General features: G+C 40.7%; 1 long non-coding RNA gene across 8 annotated transcripts in view; it reads right to left on the bottom strand.

The window, feature by feature from the left end:
• Positions 1-23,820, bottom strand: part of LOC138123107 (uncharacterized) — a 72,850-nt gene that overhangs the window by 25,582 nt on the left and 23,448 nt on the right. For 3 of the 8 annotated variants that reach the window (XR_011156730.1, XR_011156726.1, XR_011156723.1), the window contains exon 2: positions 16,835-16,848. The exons of 2 other annotated variants lie outside the window; for them this stretch is intronic. This is a non-coding gene — a long non-coding RNA (uncharacterized lncRNA). Of the gene's footprint in view, positions 1-11,193; positions 11,215-14,283; positions 14,950-16,411; positions 16,564-16,834; positions 16,849-23,820 lie in introns of those variants that run through there. 3 more of the 8 variants (XR_011156725.1, XR_011156727.1, XR_011156731.1) reach the window with 3 other exon arrangements.

Below are 23,820 nucleotides of genomic sequence, written 5' to 3' on the forward strand. Positions count from 1 at the left end.
CCCGGGGATAATGGGATGTCACTCGCTCGGAGGAATTACGCCACTCGCCTTCGGCTCGTGACACAAAATTATCCTCACGGGTAATAAATAGCCGTCATTATCTGCTCATTGAATACTATACTATACTATTTTTTAATATTTTAATAAAGATTGTTCACGCATATGCATTTAAGGAGTATTCACAGTTTGCAATTTCTAAACGATTTGGAAAAGAGTGAAATTCTTTCGGATAAAATTCAAAATTTCCTTCATTACGTAAATATTAATTTTTAAAATAAGATTGTTGTTACTCTACGAGTGATGGTTCTTGTTACGAGTGTTAAAAAATCAAATATCTGTAGTCAATGACTGATGCTTGCTTTTGTTTCATTAACTGTCAAACCATAGATGTTAACATGTCATTTACTCGGCAAATAAACACTGGGGTGAATTAAATCATACCAACTGCAAGGATGACGTGTGAGGAAAAAAACATTTGCCTGACCACAAGTTTTTTTGAATGCACGTTATACGTTTTCAGTATATTAATTATCACTTTTATAACAATAAACCAAGTCCGATAAATTAAATTAAAAAGGACTGAATTGATTTTGAAAACATTTTGTACATTTGTACAGTCGCGAGCAATAAATTTTGGTCGTCAAGGTCATTCTTTGGCGCAATCGATAATGCTCCATTGTAAAACAGTCGTAAGTATCATAACCTATCATCATGTTGTATGACATTAATTGTCATTTTTTCTCATTTTTTTGACACTTTGTTGACATGGGCATAATCAGGAAGGGAAATTTTTTTAATTTGTGACAATCTAACCAAATTTTGAAATGACATTGACGACCAAAATTTATTGCTCGCGACAGTACATTACGAAACAAAATCTAAGCGGCATTTGTCGAGGTCGAATCTTGTAACAAATAAAAAAAATATTCATTTCATTGGCTTAAAAAGTATTAACAAATGGAAATAACAACGACTTCACTTACTACTCCTGATTAGAAATTAATTAGAAAGCATTAAAAAAAATCTATAATTAATTGATCATACACGTATAATCTGTTTCGAAATCAAAAATCCACCAACACCGCATTCTACCACGAAAATACAGCCGACAACGTCGTCAACTTTTATTTTTAGTGTATCTGCAAGTGTCAGAAAAAAGTGGGGTTATAAAAAAAAAACTGTTGAGTCGTTTTGATCGTAGTTCATCGTGTTTTTTTATTCTGATTTTATTATTTCACTCAAAAGGTATGATATGGTAGTACGACCTTTTTGTACATAATAATTATTTTGTGTTATGTAACTAAACTCAACAATTCAATGTCAAATTTTAGCAGGAGTTTGGGCCAACCCAAAAAAAAAAAGAAGCTTATTCTAGGGATTTTTTTTCTGTCAACATAATTCAACAGGTAGTGGATTTTTGATTTTGAAACAGATTATATATTGCTTTATTACGTGAGGTATGAAAAATTTGTGAATAAATTTTATAGTGCGTTCAGAAACTAATCTGTTTGGACTAGCCTGTGCACTTTTAAACGTACGCCTGTTTTGACGTCTTGCTCATATTCGCAAGTTTCATTTTATCTTGTATGGGTTAACTAAAGAAAAGTAAGTTCCAAACCATATTCAACTCCAAACGTGCTAGTTTTTGAACACCCGTTACATTTCTACATTTCACATACCAAAAAAAAAATCGCTTTTGAGAATTTTTGGGCACACATCCCGCACATTTGAAGTTTTGCAACTCCTATATTGTTTCTGTAGTGGAGTAGTAGGCGAACAATCTCCCAATCGGTAAAAATTCTCCAAATTCGAGTAGTCATATGTATGGCACGGTGTATTAAGATTAGGGCATTCTCCATGTGTAAAAAACCGTTTGATGCGAGTGTCGGCGGAGCAAGCGCCAGGGGGCGGCGGCGGTACCGTCTCTCTCTTGCATATTTTCGTACGTGCCTCCGGAGCCGAAAGGAACAAATTGTGAGTATGTTCGTGCACGTGAATGTTAAACACGTATTAATTCAAGCGATAACGTCTCTGATGACTTCCTGTAATGACAGTTTTTGTTGGCGATGAGATGTAAGCTATCCCCGATTCAGGACCAAGATTGCATCGATAATTGTCTCCCCGCTAATGAGGTTTACATTCTGCACCTATTGAATTAATGCGGCCCACCTTGCCCCCGGTCTACCACCCCCGCGCTTGTTATTGACTGCAACTCGAATTATACAGTCTGTCCTAATTATCGAAACAAGCCGGATAAATTGAGGTGGTGGAAAAACGACAAAAACGACCTTCCGGGAAGCGAGATGACTCGTGTTAATTCCACCGAATTACTCAGCCAACGTGGAAAAGCTGTTAATTGTGCACAAATGAAATTCCCTTCAATTACCCCGAAATTAAACTAAGTCATGATTAGTAACAACTGCACTCTGGAGGAGTGGATTTCCCAACTCCTGTTCCCGGCTTTCTTTAATCAAACTGCAACAGGAATAGATGGCGGATCAGACCGACTGTTTTGTATTGATGGAATACAGAATCCCGGATCTATTCAAATTAGAATGGAATATGTACAGCGCCGGATTAGGAGTAAGGCGTGTCCGCGGGGAAGAACTCAGCGCCATCTAGATTATCCCTCATAACGTACACGTTTAATGCGTTAACACGACCGACTGAGCCTTCCTTCCCTTCGACCATTTTGACCAACAAGAAAAAATCAAATGGCCGCCGGTTTACAAGCTTTGGAATGTTTTCAGCGATTCCGATTTTTTTTTCTGGTTAATTCAGTGGATTCGCTTTTGTGGAAAATGAAGGATTTTGTTGGATAAATGCAATAAGTACGAATGAGTGAACAACAGATATGCAAACACGGAATTATTCCAATAAAATAAATTGGACTTATTTATTGGTTTTATTCGTTGAAAATTATTTATCGAATGTATCAATTCCGCCAGATATTCATTTCCTCTTAAATTCCCCAGCGAGTTATTAACGTAAAATTATTTTTTATAATATATAACCGATCACGTGATAGTTTTTCATGGTGCGAACATTTTGGTAAGCAGTGTATTATACTAAATGATAAAAAAACAGTGCTTTCTATGAATAGTGAATTTTTTCTAACTATGCATTTCCTTTGTATTAAAAAAAGTTTGGGAAATTTATGTGTAAATAAATAACTAAATTAATAAATTCAATTGTGCGTCACAGTTGGACCTTCCTCGTCTTAGGACAGTTTTGTAATACATATTGTGGTAATTTTTTTCTTGCTATCTAATAAGACAAAAATATGTTCGTACATGTAAATTCCAATGAAGAGAATAAAATCTGAGCTTGCTAATATTGCAGCGAAAAGTCGTCAATAGAGAGCTCAAGTGGAATAAACCTCGTCTCTTTAATCCCCATTTGCAGACGCTTTGCCCGCTTTTAGACATTTTTAATGTTTTTGTAGGTAAACAGCTATTGGACGGAAGAAAGTAATTTATTTGGCTCACAGTAAAGATAATGTCAGTCTGAAATAAACGCCGGGACTGTATACCCTTTATTGATACAGAGTAAATCCAATAAGACGCGACAGTTATTGCTCTTCTTTCACGCTGCAAAAAGCCAGTCCCAAAATGAAGAAGAAAGGAGCGTCCCGCCAATTAAGCCCTCTCCGTCGACAATCGAGCCGGAGTCGGGATTTGCGTAAAAATCCCCCGCCCGGAACCGAATTAATCACGGATTTCGTATTAGCAATTGGCAATGATTAGGACGGTTGCGGTAATCCCCCCATGGGATGATTTCGATATCGTATGTTGTTTGTCGGCAAAGTGGATAGCTGCATTATCGACCCGGCCACCCGACCGCGAACGTTAATTAACGCACCGCAACGCGTCACCGCTTGTTGCAACCGAATGCATCGGCACGTCATAAAATTAGCGAACACGGTTACGAAAAACTCATTGCGATAGTTTCCATTCCGCGGATGAAGTGGCGGCTTTTGCAGGATGCAACCGGCGTGCCAGGAAAAAACACAACGTCGAATTAAAGCGCGCCAGGCTCCTGCAATTTGAAAAGAATGTTTTAATTAAATTTTTTACGGCGGGGACCTAGTGCACCTCAAATCCTAAACGCTTTGATAATATTGTGTGGCGGCAAACGTAATCCTCTTTCCAGTTGGTGTGTCGTCATGAAAGAACTATTACACAAAAGTTGGCCGCCGCCAAAAATCTGCAGAATTACCTTTGCAACGGGACAAAAGCGGGGACCAAATAAAGTCACGACGAACAACGGACTTTTTGCTGGAGTGGAAAGATCGTTAATGAATGTGTAAAAATTGTTTTGTCGGAGGGTGGTGGTGGTGGTCTGCGGGTTCTGGTCGAGCGTCGTCGGTAAGCGGCATCTGTCGGCGGGGCCATAACTAACTCTTAATTAACACCATGGGGCACTTTTATATCAATCCTGCGAGCAGCCAGGACGCCGCGAATATGATTAATTAAAGCCGGGTTATGAGAATTAATTGAATATCGGCGTTAGAAGGGATGCATCGCTCCGCTGAACGGACTTTAATTAATATCCGGTGTCAGGGCCCGACATTTTTCGGAAATCCGCCGGGCGCCAACATTCGAAAATGAAACGTTCCCTCTTTGATTGATGTTTGTTGGAATAATAAAAACAGGCCAAGTTTCCGCGCCCAACTTTCAGGTTATTCGAATGCGATCATATGGGTAAAAATATTCAATTTGGAAGGCATCAAAGTTTGCCCGATTCCAAACTGTTCCAGTTAACGACGCTCCGGCTTCTCTTCCGCTTTGTTTCGGAAAGTTTGGCTAAGACCGTTGTCACGATGCAAGAGCCACTTTGAATATTACATCGGCTGGTCTTATCGCCGACGCACACACTTCTTTCATCAATCACGGGAGGAATCTTTGACGGAGGCATCTGCCGGACCTCTCAATTTAATTCACCGAATTATGGGCTCCAATTTCAACAAGAGCTGGCCCACGTCAAAACGCCGAACATGGGGACGAAATTGTGTTTCCAGACCAAACAACGAGAGTGTATTCGCTTCGGAGATGGGACGAAAAATTGGCCAACATTGAGAGTGGTAGGACATGTTACTTCTGGACAGGGACATTGACCACTTAAAAAAATTATATAAAAAGGACCAAAGTGCGAAACTCGTCGTTTTCCAACAGCACTCCCCTTTCCGATAAGTATCCAAAATTAGGTGATTATCACAACTACAACACGAGAACACAAGACTATCTCTTAAAAAATTTGAAACTCGCTAAATCGAGGGATGCCACAGCGCCATTCTATAAAATTCTTCAATGAAACACTGGATCAGTTTAAAACGTTTTCCGTAAAAACATCCTTCAAGTCAAAATATTTCTAAAAAATAAGGCACTTTACTCCTTTGAAGAATACCTAAATGTGTTAATTTATGATGCAACCAACAATACAGATCCCCATAATTTTGTAGTGATTGTTCCCCACATAATAATATTATTAAATTTGAATTATTACTCGTGAATCACCCTGTATAGAAGAATCGATTTCTTGTTTCTCCTTCTGAACGCGACATGTGTTGAACGACTTGAGTCAATTTTTTTGAGGTTAAGTTAACAAATAAATATAGACTTTACTAATAAATTCCGCTTAAATGGTGGTTTCTTCGAAGAGAGGCTTAAAAATGCAGTTGACCAGTCCTTATCCTGCAACTTCCTCGAATTTAATTTTTTCCTTGGGCCCCATCTGGTTAGCGCCAGACCTGTTGTTGCAATTTCCATCCAATCGCGGTGTTAAAATTGGCGTCTACCATTTTCTGGTTAGACGGTAATCGATTTAGCATTAATCAATTAGCAGGCGGCCGCAGCAGCCGAAGTCTAATCAATAATTTGCGCTCAAGTGTACATCGTGCAGCGACGATGATTATGGTATTTTGGGACGGAATGCACATCGTCCCCACATCAAAGGTGGTCGGAGGCGAAATCCGCCCCCGCGCTTTGCTTTTCTCCTCCTATTATCTCTGCTTTTCATGGCATTATTTCAGGACAGAAATTCAACTCCCAACTATGCCACTCAGGATTAAAACGGTATAAAGCCCCACCGACTTGGCTGATGGAGAACAAAGTGAAACCAAGTCGGCGTCCCTACTTTTCGAACTAATAATACGCAACTACGTCACACCTATCACGGACGGGGCGCCGGTTTGAACTCGCGCCAATTCGCATGGCGACGGAGCAGCGCCCGGCTCGCTTCTGGGGTGTTTCTCACCTCGGTTTTAGTGTTGCGAAGGGCGCAGCGCTTCTTAATTAACGCGGGACATTATAATAAAGGAGGACGAGCACGACGTGATACGGCAAAAATGTCCTGGACGTGAGTGTGTGTCCTGAAACTGGGGAAAAATATCCGGAAAGGACGCGGGATAATGAAGATTCATAAAGCTCCAGGATGGCATAAACAGCATCGGCTATCGAGGGTCGACGAATTTAAAACTGAATAGGCACAAACGCGATTCAGACATTCACCAGATGGTTTCACCGAAAACCATCAGGTATTGGTAAAACTGAATCGGAAATAAATTCATTTGCTTGTTTGATGCGCAAACACTGACCCGGACGGCGAGAATCGAAATTATGGCATTTTTCAGTTGCAGAACACGTAATTCGGCGAGAATTTACTACCGAAATGACACCATAAATATCGCGTGCACTCTAGAATTATGACATTTCTATAAATATGTAAATACAGTTGGCGCTGTTCAGTATTGTTTGTTAAATTTAAATTGACTGCAAACAAAATGGCTTACACTCAATGCCAACAAATCAATCGAACTCGGTGATCAAGCAATTTATTTAGTTGATTCAACGAAAATGCTAAACTGTTTGACCTGGTTGGTTCTTCCGAAATCCTGTGCCCCGCCGACCTCGTGTGTCCGTTTAATTGAAAACGTCGCCAAATATAAAAATCCTTAAAAAAGGTGAAGAGGTGTGATTAATTGCGTAGCAAAAAGGGCGGAAATATAATTTCTTGTACAGCGTGTAAGCTTAGCATAATCTGTGGTGATTTACCGCGCAAAATACCCGTTAGAAAAATCTGCTTTAATATTTACCCACACCTCTTATCTTGCGCAAATACCAACGGGGAAATGGTCATGCACCCTTTTGCATGTTTGCCCGATTCGAATCTGGCGCGCTTTGTGTCTAACGTTCCAACCTGTCATAAATCCGTCAACTTGGGAATTTTCGAGTTAACTCCCGTCGACTTCGTTAACAAAGCTTTTTGCAGCAACGGACAAATAAGCGGGAAATCGAAGACAATGTTTGTTCCCTCAAGTTATGCAAATTCTTTCGCAACTTTCGGAAATTTATGAAGTCATCTCCAGTTTGTCGCGCACCGGCGCCCGGAGTTTTAAAGGTGGCGCTGTCAAACCTGCAAACTTAAGACTGCTCAAGAAATGAGGAATTTGTCTTCTGCTGGAACGGGTCGAAACGAAAAGCTCGAGCTGATTTGGAATTGGAATTCACGAAATCCAACAATTTTAGCTTTGAGTTAGGTCATTACGAAACACAAGCAACTGTTGCTCGGTCTGTTCACCTCTGTTTCAACGAAGATTCGATTTGTTTTAATGTGGAGTATCGTATTTGTGTTTGGAAGTTGCAAAGTTCACGTCCTCATTGTTCGAGAATAAACTACAACACGTTTCTTGTGACCGGCCCTTTCAAACTAAAGTCAGATGTCTCTTCTCCAAACAACCATGTACTTATCTACCAACGCAAACATTTATTTAGATCTGTTGATCCTACTTATGATACATGTTTTATTTACACAAAGCGTGCTTTTGCAATTTTTGGCGGTTAATGCTTGCGTCTTCGACTTCAGGTTTCGCCGAAATCTGCGTCGTGATCTGCAAACACTTTTTAACGAACAGAAACGACCACAAGCTGGTACATCCTGTGACGCGTCTGGATTTTGGCCGCAAAAATGTGTTGAAATGAATTTTTATTACAACTGTCATTAACAACCACCAATCAGTAAGATCTATTTTTGTAGTGGGTAAATTGAGTGTTTGCTTTTATCTAGGAGTCCCCCGTCGAAAAATAAATCTTGTTCCAGTTGTAAGGTTGGATAATTTCGAAATAAAATAATGTTAAAAGTATAAAACGGTGGCTTAATGTCGTTTCCTGCGAAGTTAATTGAGCGTGTATTTAATGAAAAAGCCCTAAACCGATACCGTCTTAGCGCAGCAGGAATTTTATCGACAGTGCGAATCGAGGGTGTTTCAGGCGCCAGTACGCCGTGTTTCAGAATTAATAGATAATGTAAAGCAGTCTTTATCCTTCATTAGTCGGTTTTTATTAAACCCAGGCGAAGAGAGCCTGAAGTCGAAGGAATTGGATCTGACGTGTGGCGTCTGGTTTGGTATTCAGAGAAGCGATTGGGGCGCGTTTCAGGCCTCGAAGTGTGATTCCTGCCGGTGCATCCTGCGACGTTCGTCGCGGTTTTCTTAACCAAATCGAATTCATCCTTTAGAGCGTGGCGAAGCGTGAAGATCAGCTGGGGCTTAAACGTGTTCGCGCGATTTCAGAGTGACGGCTACGAAGATGTTCGGTTTCCCACAAGCCCTTATCAGTTCTCCGTCCAGTTGTTAAAATACACCGGGCGAGAGAATGACAAGGGACTGGAAGAAAACGCTCCTGTTCAGGGACCAGCCGTTCCACCCGCACTCCCACATAATTCATCAGCGCCGGGGCGAAATTATTGGGGCCGTAAGTGTCGCATAAATACGGCGAACAATCGTATCGGCGCGGCGGCCAGAGGTGGCGGCGTCGCCGCGACCGGGAGAAAGATGGCGGCACCGGCAGCCTCTCGCTCCGCTTCGGTGTTCGCGAATTAACGCGAGTTAGTTAAGTGCGATATAAAGCTCGCTGGGGGAATGATTCATTAAGAAGTTGGCGGCCCTGCTGTTGGGAATGTTTCAGCGCTAATATCTGGGTAATATGAACGCTATCATTTCAACCCGACGGCTTTAATACACTACCGGAGCGGTCCGGCTCTGCGCGCCGGCCTCCGGGCCCCATTAACGCCCCTAATTCGCTTTAAAATTTTGCGGCTTGTCTCGTGCAAAAAATCAAAAGGATGACACGAAAAACAAAGAGTCTTTGATTAAACGGCGCACTTTGAACCGGCACGGTTTGTCACGCCGATTTTTTCCAACGAAAATGGACCTTCGTCAAAGGGAAAAAAGCAAAGTCCCTGTCACGGCGGAGGTTGGCAACATCGGTCGCTGACATTTAAAACTTACTTCGTCTACTCAAACTGCTCACGATGAGTACCACAGCACAAAATCTCATCGAGATCTCCAATTTCAGATCCATTTCTAAAAAAGACATTTTATTTTCTGCTTTTTAGTTGGAGAACTCGTTGTCAACAAGTAACGTTCCCAAAAACCGAGCGAATCAAAAACATTTCAATCAAGAGTGAGGCCTTGCACCGTCGACCGGCAGTGTTAGTTCTGCATTTCGTGTTTACAAGAGCGACATAAATGATAATGCGAATGCAATTTGCGATGAATCGTTGCAGCTGTCGCCGCCATCTTGTGAAGCGCGAAATCCATCACGGTAATTTGACAGTCGTACCGGCGACACCTACTTTCGTATGGTGCTACACTGAAACCGAATCCCTCACTTCTTCGCTGTGTCCTGAAACGAAATTATTAAAGATGTGCCAAGCGCACCGCAAGTTCGGGACGATTTCGCGTTTCCGCAAGCGGAAAGCGACACAATTAACGAATTAATCGAATTTGGCGCGCTCGAGTGTTGCGGGAGGGCCGCGAGAGGCGCTGACGCGTCGAATTTCAATCAGAAATGTCAGTCGATAACGGCGAGTCTGTGACATTTTGTGTTTGTTTAAGGATAACGACTGCAAGGACAGTATTTTATTATCGGCGACGCCTGCAGATTGTTCGAGCGCGGCGTTAATTAACCGTAAAATTAAACTCCTTGCCGCCCCGTTAATTAACGTTAATCATCCGTTCCAGTTTATTAAAATATTTCAAATGAGTCTTTGCTTCTTGTTGAAAAGACTTTTCTTTAAATCTCATTAAATAGGTATTTGGGGCTTGCAAAATAATTAAGCAGCAGTTCTGAAAGAAATTCCGAGGCGCTCCCCGGTTCGTCCGCGCCGCCCCACCGAAATTCATAAACTTTATACATCCAAATACATCGACAGTTTTCTCGGAGTTGCTCAACTTACAACGGAGTGGAGTTTATGCAAGGCCGAGCGTGATTAAATTTAACTGGAGGAGACGCTAGTGGAATTCCAATTGGTCCGACACAACTAAATCACAAACTAGACCATATCTGACCCCGTCATTATGAATATCCTCGAAGGTAGTATATTGTGGGGAAGGCATCCAGACGGCCCTGGAATTATGTGCGACCGATTTGACACCACCTAACAAATTGAATATGCAATGAGAGTCCTCGGATTAGCATAAATGCATAGGGATTAACGCTATCGGGATATTTATAAACAGTGTTGGCTGTCACTCCAATAACTCCCGACTCCTGAGCGAGGACGACTCGGGAGTTCGATCCTACCCATCGATCGGGGAGTTTAAGGACGACAGCCACTTGACCGCAACACACCTTCGCCATTTTGTCACATCCCTCCATCTTAGCCCCCGAGTGATTTCCCGCGCTTTTACAACGTCATAATTCGCTCGAAAAACGCCTGCTCGCAATTATTTTTTTAATGGCGGCTTTATGCGACTTAAATTTTTAACGGCCCATCAAAATTTTGATTTACATAATTACCGTAACCCTTTAATAACGGTATCAGCAGGTATTAGTGTCGCGGGGCTGTAATGCCCGGCTGAAGCGCACCCCCCATAAACCACCCTGCACTCTGCAAGAATTTAAATCAGTCGAATTGTACTTACCGCACCTTTTCGTCTAAGTGGGGAGTTTCGTCTGAAATTTATTGTGCATATGTGTCCGCACATTTCGGCAGGTTTTAACCTCGTAAAAAAACGCGTAGTGGGGCAATTTTTATAGGGCATAAATTCCACTTGTCAGTTGTTATTTTTGAGAGCATAATTTGTGTGAAAAACGTGAACATTGGGAATGTGCGAGGGGTGGGTGGGTTCGGCGAGGCCTTTATGACGTTTTATTGGAGCGTGAAACAGGTTTCCATCCCCCTTTTGCTCACCTGGGCACTTGCGGCTGATTTCGGTCGGAATCATGCAAAATGTGGGCAAAATGGAAAAATAAACGTGTTCATCTGGGATAATGGCCGTCGACATCTGTCCTGCAGGAGATAAGCAGCGTTCCATCAGAACGAAATTGCAAGGAGACGTCACGCGGTTTGATTAAAAATGCTCCCGCGCCTGTAAATATAAACTCGTATCGACAATCGTCGGAGATTAAATCGAACAATAATGGGGAAATTATTTCGGAAGGGCTCGCGACCCAACGGGGGCACTAAAACGGCAGCCGGGCTTAAAAGCGGCTTAGAACAGAAAACAACAGCGGCACAATTAAATTTTAAAAGAGGCTTTGTTGATAAAATTCCTCTTGCGGATGATCATCATCGGGTTGCAGACTCGTCCGGGAAAAATTTTCGACGCCGGAAAATTTTCATTTTGGAGTGATACGCGTCGCTGTTACGAGCATTAGGGGCTTAAGAGCTGCCGCCGGCTGACAAGATTAGACGGAACACGGAATCACTGACATCATAACAAAAAGAATGGAAACAGATACTGACACAATAAAAATAGCGCGGTTTCCTTGTGGATTCAGCCATAAAAAGGAAAATGAACAAGCCGAGATCGCGATTCCCGAATCTCGACTGCCGTTACGTTTCAACTTTGCGATCGAGAAATGTCTCTGGAAAATTTCGTTTTCGACTCTTTATTGATCGGGTGGTGGAGGCCCCCGTGAAAAATTTATCGAATCGTGCTGGAGTGAAATTTTCGCGGCAAATCGTATGTCATAATAAATTTAATAGCAACGAAGCGGCCAATTCGCACCCTTTGTTCACCCGAGGGGATCAGACCTGATGCCAATTATTGCGCAGGAAATTCGGACATTTTCTGTTGCCGTGGCCAACACCGGACTGTCCGAAGCGACGAAGAATTCCCATAAACCACGATTCGATTAATTGAATTTAATTTGGAATAAAAGCGAGGCGGGAGCAATTTTTTTTTGTCTACCACGCTGTCAGATCTCGTGCGATAATTATCTCTGTTGCATCAGCAGAAGCACCGTCACCGAGGAGATAATTCGTCGAGAGGATCACGTGCAAAATATCACTAGACTGGAATCCGGTGGCATATTTGTTGTAGACTATTACGACGTTTATTGTAAGGCCATCATATTTCGTTGGCAGTGCACAAGTGTGAACGCTGCAATTTAAAATTATTGTTGTATTTTATGGTTGTAACCGGCATATACCATTTAATTAAACGTTCCATCAAAATGAAAGTCGCTAGTTGAAATGGCGGCGACTAAAATATATCCGACCAGACGTGTTTATTTTCATTTCATTTCATTTTCTCCGATGGTGGAGTTTGCAACACAATCGTACCGACCAAACTGGACGTAATTGTTCGCTCATTGCAGTACACAGTAAAATGTCAAATGATTGAAAGCAGTTAGTAAACTGTGACGTCCGAAGAATCTTTCACCAACATAGTAAACCTTTTTCGACCGTTAACAAAAATGGACTATAATATTACCCTACCTCTAGTGCGTAAAATATCTGTTTATAGTAACAGTGAAAAACACACTTGGGCGTTATGCAAATACCTGCACCGAAATAGCCGAAATTATTGAAAACAATTGAAGTTCTATTACGAATTTGGCTTAAGAGACATGGAATTTTAGAGTTATTGTTTTTGTAACTGCAGACAGTTGTAGAAAAATATTGTATGTAAATTATGCGTAACAAATCTTTTACTCACGGATTTGCCCCACCATTCATGAAGAAAAATACTACTTTATGCACGTGTTGTGTAAATTACAATTTCAGATTAGCTTGGAAGGTTTTCTTAATGAAGTGTCAACATATTCTACTCCGTGTTTGACAAGAGTAGACGTTTTAATAATTTAATTTTCAATTTGCAAATCAAAAAAAGAAATGTTTTATAATCCAACGAAGAAAATGCCTCAAACAACTTGGCAAACTATTTTCTTTCTTGATCATTTACAATTATGCAGTTATATCGGGTGTTCAACAACAACTTTGAAATCTAACCTCACTTTTTGCGTTGTTTGTTTTTACTCTCCAGACTGATGAGTGGTGCGTTCACGATAGACTCTTCAGCGCCAACTTTGAGGAGAAATTTTAAATAAACACCCGGAATTTTATACGTATTTAAAAACCTGCTTGGCGCTACAGTTCCCGCTAACTAAAGTCGTGATTAAAATAAACATAAAACGATATAGATTTATGCAATTATAACCTGCCAGAAAGAGATGAATTCGTCAACAAGATAATTAGAGTCATGATTAAATTATAAGGGTGACGTAATACGGCCCATTTAGTTTTAGATTTTAACTATTCAAGTCAGAAAAATGATTCCTCTTATTTTTAACAAAACATAAATTTTACTTTGTAACTTGGGTTTATCACAGTTAATACCTTTTTTGATATTTTTATTCAAACATGCCACCTATATTTATTTTTGTTATACAGGGTGTTTTTGAAATAGACGTTCATTATAGGCTATGATGAGAAAAAGTCATTTTCCCACGTTAATAACTGGATAAATGGATTCCTGGACTTTTTAAATCTTTAAACAGCTCACATTTATTTTGTTTTGGTATGCATAAAAAACGATTTTTCTTTAAAATGAGTTCTTTACAAGGATATTGTAAATTAAATCAATTAAACGAGAATCTTCGATGTTTGCTGTGTCAAATATCTGTTTAATAAATATGTAATCTTTGATTCGTTATTGGATACATTTCTATACAAAATAAAGTCAAAATTTCTTCAGATTCTACTTACATTTATTTGAATAAATTCATCAAGTATTCCATACATCTACATACCAACCAAGTTAAGATTCCGATTTGTACAGTTAAGTGGATGAAATATTAATTGTGGTGTGATACATTAACACTCATGAGACCACCCAATACGAGTTCAATGCACTTTAAGACTAACAAAGATTATTCCATCGCTCTGAACTGCTTCTTATTCGTAAAATATGTACATTCAAAAATTGTCAGAAATTTTAAATACAGTAATAAAGGCCAAAACTGTTCAATGCAATGTGACGAAAAGTGTACATACCTAAATATTTTTGGACCTTGTCCAAATGTTGCATCAAATCGAAAATTTTTCTTTGTCACCCTGTATATCGGCACAATTTGCAATCGTAATTTTAACGAACATAAATCGCGTCGAACAAGTCAAATTCGTACTGGCGAAGGGGGCGATTATTTTTTACGATTGTTCCCCACCAGGTCAACCCCGGAACTCGCGAAACAAATCACCCACCCTCGGCCGGAAAATCAAAAACGTCCGAAACGAGGCGACCCGTCCCTAAAATCTCGTCCGCCGCTATGAAAAATGAAAATGCGTGCCCGAATCGGCCGCAAATCGCCAAATTTAAATGAAACAGCGCTGCGGCCGACCATCGAAACCCCAATCCCGCGCCCCCACGAGCGAAAACCGCCCTTAAGGGCCGCGAACGTGTCAGTCGGATCGCGAGTTTCTCGATCGTGCCGCCATGCAAATTGGGTTTGTTTCGTCAAAAGAAGTCGTCGGACATGGCGCATCTTCCCTGCATAACTGAATTGCCATAATAAAGTCGGAGCACCATTACGAGGGCCATCAGATCAAAGAGCGCGCGAAAAAGGACCGTAAAAAGATGAAATCGCGCCCCGACATTTCCGCTTACTTATCGATAATTACGCGAACAACTGGCCCCGGCGACGGAGAAACCGCCACTGATTGTCCCGGACGGACACAATGGGGGCCCTTTGACCCGCCGCCCGAGGGCAACCAAATAATATACGGGGTCACTCAAAATCCGGGGTCAACCTCATAGAATATTGATGTTTCCTCGATCGGAGCGACCTCTGGCTGACGTTTACACCATGCATATTCAGCGCCACCATCCAACAAACCATCAACAAATTCCAAAATAGAACGATGAATAAAACACGGGGACACTACGACACTCTTCCGTCTCAAATTTAAATCACCGAAATATTATTATCATTTACAAACGAGCCCCCCATAAACAGATCCGACATAAAACCCCCCATTTATGATGAGACGTCGATACACGAGCACATCCAGATTAAAATCTGACAGTTACGTTATACTCGTAAAATGCTCCTCCGTACGGTTTAAATGTGTCATGTATACATAATAAAACAAAAGTGCCAACATAACCTGACTAATTACTCTGACTGGGGTGCTAAAAATTCTATTGGGCCACGTGCTACAATAATTTTTTTAGAGACAATATTCCACGGAAACTTCCAAAGACTGTTTTAACTGCACTGATACAGTGGAGTTTTTTAAAAACTAATCTTAACAAAAATTAATTTCAAGCGAAAATCATGAATCATGTGAGGAAATCTCTGCTGACACATCCGGAAGTATTTAAAATTCCATCAATTTTTTCCCCAGTTTGCGATAATTTGGCTCTTTTATTTAATTCGTAGCGCAGACAAAGTCAAGCAGCGAACTCAATGTTTGCAATGGTGTAGGAAAATGGCAACAGCGCTAATTTAGAAGTAGTTTTTGCGTGACGTGTAAATTATGTAAATGATTTCGGACGCATATTGAGCAGTTTGGAGCGATTTGAATGTAAAAAATGATCGGAAACCTCCAATTAAGAGCGTTTTAATAATGTGGCAACGTTCGGCGAGAGCATTGATCATTGGTCGAATGCAGTCACGTGAATGCAGAGATCCAGTCATGTGACAACTCCGAATGATTATAATTGGATTTCTAGGAACACGTACAGCTTTGCACTAACAAGAAGTCATAAATAGTAAGGTGGAGTGAATTTACGAGAGCTTAACAGTGACATTTGGAGTTGCGCTTGATTAAATCGCGTCGATAAATCGCGAAAATTCGTCAAGAAGATGGTCCAAGCTGACGCGTGCGGTCCGAAAATAAATTTAATAAGCGAGTAAGCAGGTTCCGGCGGCTGCTTAAAAATAGATCGCGTATTTCTCAATGAAATTCCTCTCGGATGCAAATGGGCTTCAACCCCGCCGGTAACGGCGATATTTAAAATTTAACAGTCGGCCGGCTCCTCCACTCCCGGAGCCAATTCTCCAAATGGAACGGGAAGAGCTACACGTGTAAAAGATTGAATAGGTAATTCGGCGAGCGAAAATAAGAAAGACAGTGATGTATGTAGCAGTAAGGTCGAACCGATCCCGAGATCCCACTTTACCTTCGCCGCCTCCAGCACGTGATGCACCACAACGATTCACGGCGTCCTCACGACGCGATCGCACACAAGACACTGTTGTGCCCCGACAGCAGCTGCCAAAGAAATCAGTGCGTTATCGGCAGCCTTGTGGACACACTCGGAGGAACATCTGGCAGGAGGCCTCATTGTTCGCGGCGCGCAGGGCCGGACGGCCATTCAGCCGAAGGGCTTTTATAAATATGCACGGCCATGCCTCTTGTTCGGTCGTACACGTGCGAAACGGAATTTTTCACGACGGGAAATCGACGAGGGTCTTGGTGGGAAAGCGACCACATGGACCAGCAGTCGATGAGATACATCCGCCGAATTTGTTTCGGACGTTGTAAGGACGCCGCGATTCGGGGGCGACTGTTAAGGTTCGGATCAATTGGTGACAGTTCTTACCGACGGGGGGCGACCTGCAACAAACCAAAATTACTTTAGGGCTGGAAGGGTGAAGGAGGTAGATGCGGCACAAAGAGTGACTACCCGCGTGGTCATAAATTCTCGCTGCGACTGTGCGCTCACGTTCACATTTCGCGCTGTAAACCAATTTGGCTCCAACAAGTCATCTTTCATTATTCGCCCTTGAAAGGTTGGCGAATTGTTAAACGATACCTTTAGGTATTTATTCGACAAAGGGGATTCGGTTAGAATTTTCCTCCAAAATATTTTAGGATCAATGACATTTCCGGTCCCGCTTCCCGGATATAACCCCCAATATATTGTTCATAATTTAATTAGTTGCTGAGGACGTTTATAATTGGACTAAATCACACTAGATGCCGGTAGTGTTTTTAATAAAAGGATGTCAAAGGCGTAAATTCTGTAACAGAAGAGAATTTTCAGTTTTGCTCTACGAGTATTCTGCTGGAGCTAAATTTCACAAGTTTCTGTACAACGCTACTTTATTTCGAAATTTCAAAAAACAGAAAATCAAATTCCAAAATTTAGCCGTCATCGTCATTTAGATAATCTAACCATTTTACCTTTTGGTTCCAAAAACAATAAAATACCCATTTAAGATGTGTAATTGAAAATAATAAGTGAGAATTGCTTTCATTTTGTATCATACCGCGTGATCGAAAAAAACAATTGAGTAAACCACGATTATCACGTTTCGGTTGGTAGCACCAGTTTAAATATTGCTTAAATATTGTCAAGTTTCTCTGTTAGAAGTTATAGTATTGCCGTTATAACTTTTATCTGCTCCGCCCACTAAAATTGACCAATCAGAATCAAAGCCAGATTCAATCTGTACAACTTTGCATCACATTTGCCACGTAAAAAAGTTAAGGTTAGAATTTTGCTGTCGAGTCCACAATTATTGTTTTAGGTTCTAAAAAATAAAATGTCATTAAGACAATTCGAATGTCAGAAAATTTTACTGTGTAAATCAGATCATCTTAACAAACTATTTGATTGGTAACTAAGAAAATGAAAAGGGCGGGGCAGATAAAATGTTACGTTGTCCTTAGTATAGAGCACTTAACAACAGCAATAAATATTTGATCCACAGGGCTACCAACTGAAACCTATGAGACTCAGGGGTCAGGGGTTATTCGATCGCACAATATTTATAAATATAAATAAAAAAAAAACAGTGTTTCTCAAACTCTTTAGAAAGGCCATTCTCTGAAACGACAAAGTTTTGCAGCTCATGCAGTTTTAATGGCGGAGGAAGATGTTTTATTGAAATTATTATTTATCACTTACGGATAAGAAACATGATACGCTATCGGTAACGTTTCAGTTTATTGTATCGGGTGTTCATTTAAATTTATCCTCAAAGTAGGCGTGGAAGAGTCGATTGTGAACGCACCACGGATTACAGATCACGAATCAGCTGTTTAAATCACTTTTTGCTTTGTTTTTATTCTGCAGGCGAGTTGATGAATACCCGATAGTTCCAAACATATTAAAAATACATTTCGGTCTTTGAATAATAAGTAGGTTGGAATTCTGGTTTTGGTCCGTTCTAGTTTTATTTCAACAATAGTTCACGTCCCCAACACTCCAGTTTAACCGGAAATGACCCTAACTTTTCTTGAAATGGGATACTTCACAATACAGATGTGACAGGGATGCGAATTTCATTGCTTAAACACCTTTTATGAATGACGTGAAATTTTTTGTGAATTTTAAATTAAAATATGTATTTCTTTCAGTCATCGCTGTAACAGGAAAAATTTGATCTGTCATCAAAATACTTTGCACAATTTATTGATATTTTATTTTTTCCAACGTCCCTAAAGAACTTGTTTATAATTTTCTACTTGTAAAGAAAAATTCAGCAAGGCAGGGACTCTCAAACTTTTTGAAACAGTGATCCAAATTTTGACACGATAAGCTCTCCCAACCCTGTCCTGATAAAAAGCACTGAATTAATAATAATACATAATTATTTTCATTCATTCCCTTTTTGATTATGTATTTATATTTATATACTTTCAAGATTCATCAAAGGGTCTTACTGCACTGCTCAACTAAATTTTGAAATCAAAAAGAAACGACCCCGATTTTCCATTTGTTCACATCAACCTGAATTTCATCCCCCAAGTTTTTTTTATTCAGTGAGAGAAATGTATGGGCGGGGCTGGCGTTACATTATACTTGCACTGGCCTGACACCACGTGACATACTCGTCTCGTCCTGAATAAGACATGCACTCAGATAAACGCATTTCCACGTTTCAAGCAGAACATTGTTTTCTGCACATCGCACTCAAATTCTTTCTATTGTCGACTTGCCAACCCATCTGTCATTTGAACGATCAATAAACCACCGAATGCATCTTACCATTTTCATTTTTCAGATTTTGCAAACCCCTCCACTGCGTATCGATTAATTCTAAAATAAAACATGTTGTATTAAACATGAGCCAATATGTGGGGTAGGTATATCCTAAGAGTCAAATATTTACTTTACAAAATTTCCTATTTCCACTGTTATTTTAAGAACTGCCAGCATCAGATTAAAAATGATTGATATAAAAAACTGGGAACTACGAGAGCTGACATTGATTTCTCCGATCCAGGTGCGCGAACCTGTTTATCCCTCGAACAATTAAAAATTACCAGGGAAAATCTTCCAGACCTTCGGCGAATTGTAAATAGGGCGTCCGATTTTATTCATGCAGCCCATCTCTGTCTGAGGTCTTCCGATACATTTAACCCTTTCCACGAATCCGATTGATGTTCGCACGTCTTTCGTGGAAGTGTACCTTGTGTTCGATCGGTGAATGATCTTTCGGCGTTGTTTTTTTTTGTAAATAAGTGGATTCTGATGAATGAAGGCAGCAAGGACGGCTGACAATGGAGATTTGTGGCTTATCAAAGAGCGAAGTGCAAACCGAGGCGCCATTCCACGCAGATAGAATCGAGTCAACGTGAGTCACCCAGAGCTGACCTCCGTTATCTCAAGAGCTGCATACCAGCGGTCGCGCAAGAAGCTCCGTCTGGAATCCGAGGAAGCACCTGAAAAAGCTCGTCGTAATTGGTGCGCAGCGTCTGAAGCATCGAGACGGTTCGCACGAACGTCATTAATTTTTCTTTCACGCGTCCTCGGGGCCTCCATTATTATTTGAATACCGCCTCCGGCGCCCTCCGCCGTCTGCTCTTCGTCCGGATCGATGGCTGACACAATGTCGGTCGGAATTTGAGGAGGAAGATGTGCGAAACGCTCGCGGACTCCTCAGGAGCCGCCACCTCCGATGGATATCACGGCACATTACGCCACTTCAAATAACAAAACCGAAATTTTCCTCAGCACAAAGACCCCGATCGAGGTCAAGGGTCCATCCAGATATCGACATAATCATTGGTAGTATTGTTCACAGAAGAATGGACTCGAGAGGTGCTCCAAGGGCTAGTTGCCCTTCGCTCGCTTGCCCTCCAGTTTCGGTTTGAACATGCTAATGAATTATACTACGGTCCGGTCCTTTTCGCTACACGTAGAACAAACACCCTAATGAACGGGGATGTATACAGGACGGAATCGCAATGAGCACGCTTTCCTTTTCACAATTTCACACATGCTGCCTGCCTAAATCGCGGAAGTTTTAATTATTTGCTGCGGCGGTAGACGCCCCGACGCACAATGACGCCGCACTCTTACGCGCTCCCGCAGGGGTAATTCCGATCGCACTGAAAGAAATCGATCTGCAGATTCCAGAAAATTAAAAAATCTCGTACTTTATTTTTTTTTTATATTAACAATGTCATTCACAGCTTCAACCAAACAAAAACAGACGTATCATCAAAATTTAATGTTTAAAATCCAAAGAAGTTCACAACTTTTAAATAAAACATGCTCATCAAAAAGTCTGTTAACGTAAGCTACCGTGAAACCTTGGAAGACAATTTTATTAGTAATAAACATGGTCAAAAAAATGTTTTCTGATTTTATCAGAACTTAAGACTCGCCCTTCCACAAGTGTAAATTAAGGTTTTCTGAGTTTGTCAGGGCAGAAGGAGGTTTTTCAAAACTATCTTATTCACATTAGTTACAGTAGTGTGTAGAAACATTTTGTTTCCAGTTCAGTGAAGCCATTTCTTACTTTAGTAATGAAGTTGATTTATGTCTTATTATTGAAGTGGACTATTCAATGATAATGAGTGAGTGGACTTATTCAGTGTTGGCCGGCAAAAGAAATGTAATCAACAGATTTGTTCAGGCTGGAAGTGTAAATAAGGGAAAATCAAATGGAAGGCTTGGAATCTGAGGAAGCTGTTGAGGATTAAAGGAATGACTAGAGACAACCCACAAACATTTTGAAATTTTTGGATATTTTAAAGACGAAGTGTTTAAATGACAGTTCAAAGAAAAGTTAATCACACAACGTCTAGAAAATCAAGGATAATCAAGTGCCTCGAAAATAGTAGTGAACATTTTTCTTTGAAGATAATACATCCGATTTGTCTTGTTTTTTAATCATTGTTTCATAAAGTTTTTATTAATTTAATAGACAATATAATGTTGTATTGTGATTTTAATTGGGGATTTTTTAATTTTAAACTACATTCTTGATGCCCCTGGTTTTTAGGCAACCAAGTATTATTCACATTAATTTATTTTTAGTATAGTTACAGTTACGCCATGGTCAACGTACAATGTAAGGAACATTTATAAAAACTCTTGGAGTGAAGTTTCAGTGCCTTGCGTTCTTGATGAGAAAGGTTTGACGGTTACTATATTTCTTGAAATATTTATTTTGGGCACATGTTTTGATGGATCGTGCGGGATCTATCCGAACTACTCGGCCGAATTTACACTGAATAATACAAATATGTCCCTTTTCACGACTCCCTTCGTCCCAAATCGAGGGCAAAAATGCTCGCCATCCGGAAAATCGCAAGAATATGCGAATAATTGAATGGACGATTTCGATCGGAACTTAACGTCAGCCTGGCCCGCAAACTCTGATCCCGTCTGAGAATTATGCAAATCCGGCTAATCGCGATCGTGCTTTGGCTTTGTGTCTTCTTGCAAGAGGGTGTTTGCAATTAATAACGACCCAACAATATCTAAATACATTGCTAGAACCTCACAATCAAACGCATTCCAGCCGGAATTTATTAATTAGAGCAGCGACATCAGAACGGTGCTGGATCTCTCTACTCTGCTCCCAACACAACTATGCACAGTCTCTCTGTACGTACCGACAACAATGTAATTGTTTCCTTTATTAGAATGAGTTAGCGGGCAAATTTGCAACTACCGCTACTACCAGACATACCAGCGGTCCGGAGTGCGCTCCTTCGGTTAACCCCCGGATCGCGGCAACCTTAAAAACCTTCACTCAAGAATTAAGCGATTGTGGAAGCTCATTCACGAGTTCATGACAGAATGCAAAAACAATCCCGTTCGCAAAAACATCTCATTCATGAGTTGTTCGGCTCAAAGCGTTGAATTACTTCGGTGTTCTCGTCGCCGGAATATTTTCCCAAAATAGATTTAATTAGGCGAGGGAGACACAATATAGATGCGTCTCCCGTAAATATTTACCGACGAATTACTTCCAATTGTAACAAAGGCGCCCACCAGTTTACGCCAGACTTCCGGCTAAAATTTGCACCTGTTTGTTGCTCAACGCCCACACAGATGTCGCCACACCAGATAAAATTACGACACGATTTTACGTTGACCCCGATTGGAAGCGTTTGCACCAAATCAAAAATCTTTCTTTTTCTAATCACTATCTTTGGCATTAGTACATCTAATCAACAGTAAAATTTTGAAAGCTGGCTGCGACTTGTCCCGATCCCTTTACAGATGTCGCTGCTTGGGAAACTGTCAAATTACACGTCAAGATTTTAAGGTTAGCCACGCTTGATTAAACTTGAAACGAAATTCCGAATTGAAGAGGCGACAAAAACTTGAAATTGCATTTAATTGTTTTAGTGTTTTTTGACAACAATTTCCTCCTAAAATTTGCAGCGTACACAGATGTTTGTTTTTTGAAAATAACCGGAAGTGAACTTGATGCAACACGTTTGGACTGGATCAAACAGCTCTGCCAGCAATTTTCTCGTGTTTGACAACTTTTTTAAATAGAAATTAAAATTGAGTCGATGTGAGGCAAGGCGTAATCATTGAATTTTTTTATCAAGCAGTTGTTTGGAGAGATCAAAGGAGTGTCATCTGTTGCTGATTATCGCGCGTTATTTATCACAGGAATTAAATAAAACGGTGTCCATTTATTAGTGGGGAACGTGTGAAAGTAAACTGTGGTGTAATGCGACTATTTTTACCAGCGTGCAACAAACAATTACTTTATAAATAAATAATACTTCAAAGAAAGTTTACAGTGGGTTAAATGGCGACGGTCAGCAAATGTTTCCCATTGTGTGATACCCTGGATGTGAGAGAATTGATAATTCAAGAACACGTGGGTGTCAAGAACAAAAGCCAACGGTTAAAAATCTTGTGATAACGCCGCCTGGACACGTGTGGAGTTGCGCTTTTGTTGTGATTTCCTTATTAATTATTTCGGGGAAGACGCGATCTGGCTACCGGGAAATCTTGTGCGAAAAAGAGCGATCGACCAGTGTAAATCGGAAAAGCAGTCTATAAATAAGCGACGGTTCAAAAATACCGACTCGACTCGAATTTGTGCACAAAGTCATTGCTCTTGCTTGCACTTTCGCAGCTTTACGAGCTTTGTCGTCACCATCGCACCGATAACGTCAATTTGGTTGATTTTGTCGTGTCAACAACGTGCATATTTTATCGACGTCCCAATTTAAGTAGCTATTGAGCAGGGGATGTTTTATTCAAACAGCCTTCATGAAGTTAGCGAAAAACGCAAATTTGTAGGGTTTTACAAACTCATTTATAACGAAATTTGGAAGCGAGGCCTGCGATTCTCGCACACTTGGACGTTGACGAAT

This window comes from Tenebrio molitor, chromosome 2 (assembly GCF_963966145.1).
Source record: "Tenebrio molitor chromosome 2, icTenMoli1.1, whole genome shotgun sequence".
Classification (NCBI taxonomy): Eukaryota; Metazoa; Arthropoda; class Insecta; order Coleoptera; family Tenebrionidae; genus Tenebrio; species Tenebrio molitor.